This window comes from Pseudochaenichthys georgianus, chromosome 7, assembly GCF_902827115.2.
Source record: "Pseudochaenichthys georgianus chromosome 7, fPseGeo1.2, whole genome shotgun sequence".
Lineage (NCBI taxonomy): Eukaryota > Metazoa > Chordata > Actinopteri > Perciformes > Channichthyidae > Pseudochaenichthys > Pseudochaenichthys georgianus.
The window spans coordinates 29,206,519-29,216,036 of NC_047509.1; positions in this window are offsets into that span (position 1 = coordinate 29,206,519).

A 9,518-nucleotide genomic window follows, 5' to 3' on the forward strand; every position below is an offset into this window, starting at 1 on the left:
AAAAACCATGAGGAATGACTCATAAAACACTATTTTCCCTTACTTCAGTTCTAAATCAAATGAGCCAGACAGGAAACCCCCTTTAACCACTTGCTTATCCTATTATTTTGATCAAAGTTGTGTTACAAGCAGGTTAGATCTGTAATGAATTAAAATCAATATTTAAAGACGCAATATAAGTTAAATATATTGTTAAGGTAATTACTGTTTTATTGTGAAGGCATCTCTGGCGGACAGCGGCCTTTGGCTTTTATTTTGAAAGGCCGTTCCGGAACAGCCGTGTTCCTAGAAACACGGCAACTTGACAATCGTTCCAATGCATTAACTATAGTCGTGAAAGAGACAAGGAGGGGGAAGGCGTGTGGAAGTAAGCAATGAACTGAAAATGCCACCAATCCTGTTCTAACGTGATGGCGCACATTGAAAACCTAAACGGGCATAAGTACCCCTGTCTTTTGTACCATTACATTTACCAACATAAAACAAGGTATTTACTAATCAACAATGACAACCTACAGACAGCTTATTTATTTAAATATACAAGCCTTTTCTTTATCCCCCTTTTTGATTCCACTTAAAATCAATCTCTTAATCCGTTCCCATTGCTCCCGATAACTCCCTGGAATTTCAGAATTGTCTTTACTATTCTGACGCAATATATTGACTTCGGACTTAATTAACGTGCTTCCCCCCCTTTCAGCCACTAGATGGCAGCAGCAGAGCACAAATGAGCTTCACTCTTCTGAGCGAATGCCTGATTACCACAGACAATCGCTCACACAGGTTATTTAGGTAAAAATCACACAGATTTATTCCCCGTACAGTTTGTCCGGCCTGATAACGTGTTACATATGTCGTCACGCAGGACTCTCTGCCTACCTTGCGATCAACGTTATGTTTACGTCAGCCTTTCAAATTAATTTTTACAGACAAGGGAAACGGGAGCCGGTCTCGTCACAATGTAGGTGACGTTAGCGCTCTCTCCCAAGGATTTAACAGAATAGCAGTCCACTGATACTTTCGCTTATTCGATCTCAGACTGCTATTTTACCCCCAGTTATAAACGGCGGACCGATCTTAAATATCGACCATCCAGGTTTCGCCGTCTGGGACTTGCACCCAAAACTCACGAACTGCACCGCTCCTTCGTCACTTCAGGACTAAACTACCTGAAGATCCACGCAAACTGCTCTAATTTCTTGTTACGCAGGACTCTCTATACCTGACGATCAACGTTCACGTGTTTTATATAACTTTCCTAACATGGTATAAAATATGCATTGTATACTCCATTCAAACTTCAAAAACACTCTGAATCCTGGTTCCACAGCCCTGTCTACACGGAAACGTCGGGTCACCATTTGTTAGGAGATTTGGGCTTAAATCTCCTCGCGTTCCTACAAGCTGTTATCTTACATGAAGGGAATCCAGAGCATACACTTAACCGTTTAACAATAATCCACTTTAATGGTAATATACAATGCAATACAATCAAATACATTACCATACACAATTATATCGTATTATGTGTAATGTCAGGAGTTTGGCCTACTCCTGGCTCCTGCCCACAGGCCACCAGACCTCCTGTCCCAGCGACGCGTGAAGAGAGAGCCAGAACAGCAAGCTGGATAGGCTTTCATACCAAATGATACAGGAAGGGGTGGAGTTTAAGAACAACTGGTCCAGTCATCTCATATAAACACCTCTGACCCTCACTGTCTCCTATTTCTGCAGCCTCTGCACCGACACACATCCCCCATCACATTCCGAGACCACAGTGGGGTCTCGGTCCAGCTCCCCCACAGCAATAAAACCCTTACCAGCCCTTCTTCCTTTGTCCTCACAAAACCACATGTTAGCAGGCCCAAAACCAGCCCAGTTGTCTACACAAATCATTTTCAAGCTTCTTCACAGTTTGCACGAATACATACAAATATTTCCTTACAGTATCTAGATATCCCTGCCCTTATGCCAAAGGAACTGCACACTGAATATGTTTTGCCGTTTGATGTGTATGTCTGGACCGCTGCGTAAAAAGGAGGGTTTCTGCCCCGTTACTTCTCCGCTGCTTTCTTGTTCCAGTATGAAAAGCAAACTGCAGGCAGTTTGCTTTTCAGCCTAACGGTATACTGTTTTTCTCAGACGCGGAGGGATAATGACTTGTTGTGAAAAGTAACTTACAATTCTACCCGTGGTATACGCTCAGTATATCACGGCTAAGAACCAATCAGATTTCTTGATTTGACTTGTCCGTTTTATAAACAGTGATAGATGTTAAGGACTAACGTTTATAATAAATACATTTGTATTGATTTTAAGATATTTTCATAGTTCATACAATCATACGTATTTGGATCATTTGTATTAATGTGGACCGGATGGAGAGGGTGATGAGCATAAGTTTCACTTTCCTTTTTTATTTCAATTCCAACCTTGGTCATGAAGAATATGTTTCTCTGTTGTCCACGTTCATAAAGCAAAGCAACAGCATAAGAGCACGGTGCAGAGTCTCTAGATGAGTTTACAGTAGTCCCTCCTTCTTATTATACATCCATGTTGTAGTCCGCTGTATAGAAAACTGTAGTTTCCATAGTTTCCCCACAGCAGCAGACGCACATTCATGACGTCCGCTGGCGCATCATAAACACGCCTGATAGTGAAAGTGCATTCGGATTCTCTAAAGTACCGCAGTCTCTTCTCCTAAGTCCTTTTGAATTCTCCTATCCACTATCCCTTAACCCCGTGACGTTTCACTCATAGGTCAAGGAATAGGAGATAGGATTAGGAGCTGATTTTTGGATTATCGGAACGCAACCTATATATAGGCAGGCTAAGGGGGAACAGGCGCAGACAATTAGGGCGGAGTCGACAATCACAGTGGAGGGAAAACACACAAAGGGAGGAAGTGAGGTAATCTGCAACAAGAAGGAAAGGTTACTACAAAATAAAACAGGATACAAGACTGAACTAAAAACATTAACTTAACAGATTTTACGAGACATAACAGCTTTATTTAACAGCTGGTCTTATGTCTGTGACCCCTCATGTTGTTCATTGATAAGCCTGAAACATGCACTTGTCAAGGTTCAGAGGCACATTTTGCAAATATGGCAGTAGCCATCGATCATCTTAAGATAAGATAAGATATACTTCATTGATCCCAAGTTGGGAAATGTTTGTGTTACAGCAGCATACTACTTTGTTCTACTCCACTACAATTCAGAGGTTAACCTGGTAAGGTTACGTTAAGTACTTTGTCAGACTTCATGTTTATCTATGAGGGGCCATAATTCATACTGGTCCTCTCACGCACATACATTCTCCTTTTACATACATACATTTTCCCTCTCACACACTCTCCTTTTACATACATACATTGTCACTCTTACACACATATATTCTCCTTTTACATACATAGCCTACATTTTCACTCACACACGTATATATTTACACTCACACATTCATACATTTTGCTCTCATATTATCACATTTCAATGCACACATTCATACATTGTCGTTCTCATATTCATATATTTTAATGCTCATATTTATACATTTTGCTCTCATGCACATTCATTCAATGTTTACATTTAATATTATAAATAATAAATGCATGTCTGAAGAGAATATATGTATGCAAGAGAAGAATGTATGTATGTATGAAGACAATGTATGTATGCAAGAGAAGAATGCATGTGTGTGTGAAAGAAAGTATAGTGGAAACGGAACGAGTATGTTTGAAACGGAAGGCAGGTCATTATCGCGCTGTGATTGGCTCAGAAGGTCGAGCGGGGCGGGCTCATGTTCAGAACTTCAGATTCAAATCAACACGATGGAGGTAGATGAATCCGTGTATCTACCGACCATTTGTTTTTCTTTATTAAAAAAGTAAACGGAAGAGCGTCTGAGAGGCGTTTTTGCCCTTTTGCCTTATTAAATGGTCTAATGGTCAGTGGAGCGAAGGGGGAGGGGGCTGCGAAACTGATTTCAAAACAAAAAGCACTCATTTGCTTGGAACAGTGATATTATAAAAAAGGGGAAACTAGGGGAATTTAGCGATCACAACGAAAATGGCCAAGACACACATTGAGCCCAGAAAATGAATGTTATTAAGGCAGGGTGTCCGCGGGGTCTTAAAAAGTATTAAAAGTTGATAAATCAATTTAATGAAAATTAAGGCTATTAAAAAGTATTAAACGGCATTTTCCAAGGTATTAAGAAGGTCCACAGCAACAACAACATGAAACACCCTTTAATTGACTGAAACAACATGTCGGGAAACCCCCTCAAGGTGGCCCCATGCATAGCGTGCCATAAAATGCTGCTTCTTATTTTAAGTTTCGTTGCCTTGCTCCGCTCTGTGGGGGGGGGGTTTATCTGCTGGTGGACTACCTGAGAGATATACAGCAGGAGAACACGCCGTCCACCCTGCTTCCACCGCGGAGAATAAACAGAAGGGCAACCATGCTCCGTGGTCTTCTTCGCTGCTTTTGGTGTATTTTGTGGCGGCAGCAGCGCCACTTACAGGCCTGGCATATGTACTACAGCGTTTCCAGCATTTCCAGACGGTTAAAACCTCCACACAGTATTACACTCAAATAAAGAACTAAATGTCAATGTCAATGTCTCAATGTCTTTCTTTTTGGTGTCTATATACGCTGGGATCCGGAGTCATGGATGATCCTGCGGTCCTGTGTCCTGGATCGCGAGCGCTGGATCTTGAGTCGTGGCTGTGGTCCTGGATCATAGGTCCTGGATGGATATCCTCGTGGATTCATCTTCCTATTATACACACATGCATTTCCAAACATTTGGACTACCTATGTTGCAAATGTATTATCTTTTCAATTTACACACGGCATCTATTGCACGTCTGTCCGTCCTGGGAGAGGGATCCCTCCTCTGTTGCTCTCCCTGAGGTTTCTCCCATTTTTCCCTTCAAACTGGGTTTTCTTTGGAAGTTTTTCCTTGTACGATGTGAGGGTCTAAGGACAGAGGGTGTCGTATTGTCATACTGATATTCTGTACACACTGTGAAGACCACTGAGACAAATGTAACATTTGTGATATTGGGCTATATAAATAAACATTGATTGATTGATTGAATAAATAACCAAACAAAAAAAACCAAATGATTGAAGGTATCCAAATAAAGTCGGTGCACCATGGTTAATATAAAATAAGAAAAACACTAGTATAACTAAATTAACAAAAGAAAATAACAAAACCAAAATAACAGTTTCTCAAAGTAAACAGTGAGTTGTATCAGGGAGACTTGGTTGGCGAGTTCCCTGAGAGCCCAAACTGCTCCAGAGTCCCGAAGGGGGGGGGGGGGGGCACGTCACCAGACACGGAGCTCGCAACGGCAAGTTATTCCAGTAGTGAGTCACTGCAAACAGCCAAAACAGCAGGACCAGTTGTCCGAAGGTGGGCCGAGCAATTAATAGCACCCCTGAAAAGGGCACAGGTACATATCATATTATTTAGAGGCCAATTAAACACATGGATATTGAAGAGAATTAAATTAACATATTATAGCAGGAAAGTTTAATACAGTGTAATTTTTGGTATATTCATTTTAATGTCCCCTGATATATAAGAAGTGTGTTTTTATATATTCATGTGTGTACTTAATTACTTTGTATTTAATAGTAGCAGTTTATATGAACAAGAAGCTGGAGAGATGAAAACTTCCCCGTCAGGAGAAGGGGACAGAGAGGAAATACCCTTATATAGACATATGCTATAGGCAGCAGAGAGAAGGGTGTGTGTGTTGCAGTAAGCCATGGTCTGTATAATAACTGCTCAATTATACTGGTGCTTTTATTGATTTCTTTCTGTTTCATTCTTTCATGTTGTGAGTACTACATTTCCACAACATTGTGCAGTAGTTGGCTTAAATGTGTTTAAATTACTTATGTGAAATAAGGAGCAGGTTGGCATAACAGGAGACTAAAGATGTGGGGAGAGGATACATTCTTCTCTAAACACAGAATGCCAAGTAGCTAGAACGATACATGTCTAAAATATATGTGTGTGTTTAATTACATTGTATCAATAATAATAGGGAGTTGGAAATATGAGGAGTAAAACCATTATTTAGAGTAAGATGTGAGCAGGAGAATGCCCTTATTTGAAGATAGCTCAGATCTCTGAAATGAGTGTGCGTTCTCTGTATATGTTATGTAGGGTTCGTGCAGGACACCCAATGTGTCTGTGTTACCTTAAATGGTAAAAGAAGGGAAATGAGTGTGCGTGACACAACCTAAGGGAAAATGAGGGTGCGTGGCACATCCTAAGGAAAAATGAGTGTGCGTTCTCTATAGAGGCTGATATTCTACTATTTTACTGCTTGAGAGCAGAGGTAATGTTTTCCTCGTTATTATTGATATTAAAGTAGTACATATATTGTTTGTATTAGTCAACTATAACAAAAGTATGTAAAACTGTGTGTACATTGAACTAAGGGGAGAGGGGGCCACAGAGAGGGAAGTCTCTGCAAAATGTGTGGGTGTGTGAAAGTACACCCAATGCGTCTGTTTTACCTTAAAGGCCCTGTCACACTGTCCCGAAATTGACTACCGATGGACACACGAATATGGAATTGTGAATTTCGCACGAAGATGGCCCCGAACTTGGTCATCGGCGAAGCAACAGCCGAAGCAACAGCCGAAGCAACAGCCGAAGCAAGTACGATGCCTACAGAAGGCCACACGATGGCACCCGAACCTCACACGAAGGCGACACGTGACCTCCCGATGGTATAAAAGCTTCGGCGTGTGGGAAATCAAATTCTTGATCGGAGATTATTGGGAGCAGAACACAAGGTAAATTCTACTTTAATTCTACGTTAACATGCCACCCAAGGCAGGGAGAGGCAGACGGAAGAAGCTGGCTGTTAAATACACTCAGAAGAGGAAACCAGAGGAAACCAAGGTCCAAGAACACAGCACTGAGTCTGCAACCAGAGAGAGAAAGGGGAGGAAATGCAAGAAAGTCGGGCCAACTAAAACTCCAGAGCGGCCCACAGAGGGTTCCAGGTCTCCTCAGCAGTCCGAAGAGTCTCGGCAGCATTCACCTTCTACTCGTCGTAACAGACATGCCAAATCCTCGGAGGATGAAGGTAAATATTTCTAACTTATTTTTGGTATGGATGGGGGCAGGCTTCGAGTTATAAACTGTGCTCTATGGGGAGTCTGCTGCTGCGTGTCAGTGTGTGTGGGTACGCACGCGCGCACCCACACACACTCACACGCAGCAGCAGCCCTCTCTCTACTTGCTACAAACTTAAATATGAAAAGGTTCAACTACACACACACACATCATCGGCATAGATTGCGTAATAATGTATTGCGCACCTTGGAGGTGCAGTGCAGGCATATTGTCATTCAAGAGATGCGTAGTTCTTTTAGCCTATTTACCTCGTTAACGTAAAAAATACTCATTACATTGACACATGCATTATTTGTGATTAAAATAATGGTTGTTGGTAATGTATTAGCGACCCCCACAGATGTATAGTTTCACTGCGTCCGTGGGAGCTCAGACCCCTCCTTATGTGAGCTCAGCTCCCATTGGCTCCTACATAACTCGAACCCTGGATGGGGGGCAAGAGGGGTAATTGATTTTGTTATATATTCTCATACATTGTTGTCCTGCATGTACTTAATTTGTTTTTCATTTGGTATCTTTTCAGATGACTCAGCCTCCCCCGCCCTCCCTGCAGGCAAGTCCAAGCCTGAAGTGGGCAAGGGCGACAAAGGGAAAGGCAAGGCCCAGAAGGAGAACCCACCCCCTGGTGTATCATACAGCTTCACAGAGGCGCAGGAGGAGGCAATCGCTTGCTGGATGAAGAGTAAGAAGCTACTGTATGACATGAAGGACAAACAGTACAAAGAGAAGGCATTAAAGAGGCACCTATGGGAGGGAAAGGCTGTGGAGTACAGGTTGGATTTTAAGTAGAAAAAAATGTACATTTCAATTACTTTCAAATATTTGAAATCTATTTCAGATTACATTACATTACATTGCATTTAGCTGACGCTTTTATCCAAAGCGACTTACAATAAGTACATTCGACCAGGAAGACACAACCTTGAAGAAAACAGAATCATATAAGAACATCAGGTTTCAAAGAGCCAATCGTTTCAAGTGCTACTCAACTGGCTTTAGATAAGCCAGTCCTTTATTAGTATATAAGTGCTCTGTTAGCAGTTCTTTGTTAGTCATTCTATCGCTCGAAGTGGAGTCGAAAGAGATGAGTTTTCAGTCTGCGCCGGAAGGTGTGTAAGCTTTCTGCGGTCCTGATTTCAATGGGGAGCTCATTCCACCATTTTGGAGCCAGGATAGCAAACCCACGTGTTTTTGCTGATGGGAACTTGGGTCCCCCTCGCAGCGAGGGTGCAGCGAGCCGTTTGGCTGATGCAGAGCGTAGATCACGTGCTGGGGTGTACGGTTTAACTATGTCCTGGATGTAGGAAGGGCCAGATCCATTCGCAGCATGGTACGCAAGTACCAGTGTCTTGAAGTGAATTCTAGCAGTTACCGGAAGCCAGTGAAGGGAGCGGAGGAGCGGAGGATACTTGACATACATTGCTGCCAATGAACATTTCAATGATTGGACTAATTATTTGTTTTGATTTCTGTCATTGCAGATCATTCAATTCTGAAATGGTACCAAACACAGAGGACTCGATTCTCAAAGCTGCGGGAGGGCTAACCCAAGAAGAAATCCCAGAAGAGGTCTGGTCTGTCGAGCAGTGACTAAGAAGACCCCATCCTTGCTGAGGAGGCCAGTGAGAATGACAGTGACCATGACAAGTTCATCCGCCGGGTCTTTGGGTTTCTGAAGCCACACATCAGACGTCACAACAAGGAAATACCAGCTAGTGTGAGTATATCATTGAAATTAAATTAAAACGGAACTTTGTCGAAAATGTTCAATTTCCCACATTTTTGTTTCGAAATATAACTTTCAAATGTACTTATGTTTGTTTTCTATTTTTGTCTTTGCAGTTTAAGGACAAGTTGGCCCTGGCTGAGACGGGTGAGCTGGCTGGGAGTGACGACAGTTTTGCAGACAAATCCAGGGAGCCCAACCAGAAGTACACTGGCTACCCTACACCGAGACCTCCTTCCAGGACAGGAACAGCTGCCGAGGACCAACCCGAGTCTCCTATGGAGATGAGAGTTACCGGAGCATCATCACGTGATCTCCAAGATAGGCTGGTTCAGTTCATCACTCGAGAGCAGCCAGTCAACAGGGCCACTCCTTTCTGCAAGTACCTGGAAACTGAACTGGATCGTCTGCATGATGCCTGCCTGGAACCTGCGTATGAGGACAACACCACAGTTCTTAACCAGTAAGTATATAAAATTGCATACATTGAAAATTCATTTATTTGATGTCACACATGTTATTGCATGCTAAATTTGAGCTTGTATTAATCCTATGCTGTTTGTCTTTCCAGTTACCGGAAGATGTCCAGACAGTTCAGGATGAGGGAAGCGGCTGGTGA